Here is a 2,069-nt window from a genome sequence, read left to right on the forward strand (position 1 = left end):
TGTGACCTACAAGTATTCATCGGGACATGGTCTTGGAGAGTTTTGAATGGAGATGTTAAAAATATTTATCAAAATGTCACCAAAAAAAAAAAATAATTAAAGTGGGATTCATTTTTATATGTTAAGATTTTTGTTAATTTAATGAATGTGATTGTCCAACAATCGAGATATTAAAGTGTGTGTCCAGTAATGTAAGGGAGAGAGAAAAAATATATATATATATATATAAATGTATTGTGTCCCATCTCTCTCTCTTCCTTTCTCTTGGGTATGAAATGTATTGTATTCCATTTCTCTCTTTGGCCTATTTCACTCTTTCCTTGACACGAGTCAGGACCCCCTCTCCTCCCCCTAATGACTGAGATGTTATTGATTGATTCAGGAGCAGAGCTATATACCACTTTATATGTATTGTAATTGGTGAAAGGAATAGAACTCAGATTTTGTATTAGGTAATTAGAAAATATGAAGATATATGAATATTTGTGATTAGTTTGAAATATAATCAGATAATATGTCAAGACTAACTAATAATTTTTCCTAATGACTCTCTTTCTTTCACTCTCCTTGCTAAACCAATCATTATAGTTAGCTAGCGAAGATATTGAAATTTGAATTGTTAGCAAAGCGTCTAACAACTAAACACCTCCACATTTATCTGCTTAATATTTGACTCTATAACACTCTTAGCATCTCCATTAGAGATGCTCTTATAAGTTTTGAATTTTTAAAATAAGTAATCTCCTGGAGTGATAGCAGTTCAAGTCTTAGCCTCTTTGGCATCATTTTCATTTATTGATTTGTTTTATATGTGTGTGTGCGCGTGCGTGTTTTTAAGAAAAACATATGAATCTTGTTTAATGATCTATTCAGAAAATTGTTATAATTTTTTTTTTGTCCAAAATTAATTCACATTGTAAGGAATTCCAAAAATTATTTTAGCATAAAAATTAAAACAATTGGTGTTTTATACTTTTCATTATTTTGATTGTTGAAAACACAAAAGCCCAAAAAATAAAGATACCAAAAATGAGTCTTAGCCTAAGCAACATATGCCCCCATTGCGTGGCCAACCTCTCAACCATAAACAATTTCATGTAAGACTTTGTTGATTTGATATATACTATAATAATCACATCTTAAGGCAATTATGCCAAATCCGAAATTGGGTATTAATTCCATTTTTTTAAGTGGTCAAGTGAAATGCAATTATGTAATATAACAAATCTCCAACACAAAAAATTATTCAATACTTCAGGAATACTATGTAACATTGCCTGCATAGTATTTATGTTCAATGAAAAATCATAACATACATTACGTGATTTATCTTTTGTCTCTCAACAACTTAATAAAGGTGAGTTAGTAAGTCCTATCTGTAAAATTCTTCGATATGTGATTGATTTGGTGCACCACCTAAAGAGTTTGTCTATTAAATTGAGGAAATATCATTTTGTCTTCCAAACATTCATGCATTTTTTAATTTGACTCCAGACTTAATTAATATCAATTTTATCCTAAACTTTCAAAATTTTGATTAATTTGGCACCTGTCGTCACATTTCGTCTATAATTGGATGAAATGTGCTGACATTGTACCAAAATTCATTTAGAATTTCATTTTACCCTCCAAATCATATCTTAAAAATCAATATGCCCCCCAAATATAAAAAAAAATAAATTTAAATATTTAATAAATAATTTTTTATCTCAATAATGAAAAAATTAAATTTTAAATAATATATACTTTGCAAAAAAAATAATATAAAATATAAAATTCTCATTTAGAATTATCTTGAGACTATGAAGTATGGATAATTCAACAAACATATAGTACTCGTACTGGATACTTACCGACGTATGATATTTTTACATACGTACCAAGTACACAAACACGTACTCAAATTTTTCCTTCTTAATTTTTGGCATACCTAGACATATCTAGTATATATCCAAACCATGCCGTACTTCAGTCGAAACAATATTTTCTTCTACTATAAAGATAAAATACCTTTTACTAGAGTTCTTTTTCATTTTTACTTTTGTGCTTAGCATGGTTCTAAAATTAAA

This window comes from Camellia sinensis, chromosome 2, assembly GCF_055761805.1.
Source record: "Camellia sinensis isolate YWXY chromosome 2, ASM5576180v1, whole genome shotgun sequence".
Taxonomy (NCBI): domain Eukaryota; kingdom Viridiplantae; phylum Streptophyta; class Magnoliopsida; order Ericales; family Theaceae; genus Camellia; species Camellia sinensis.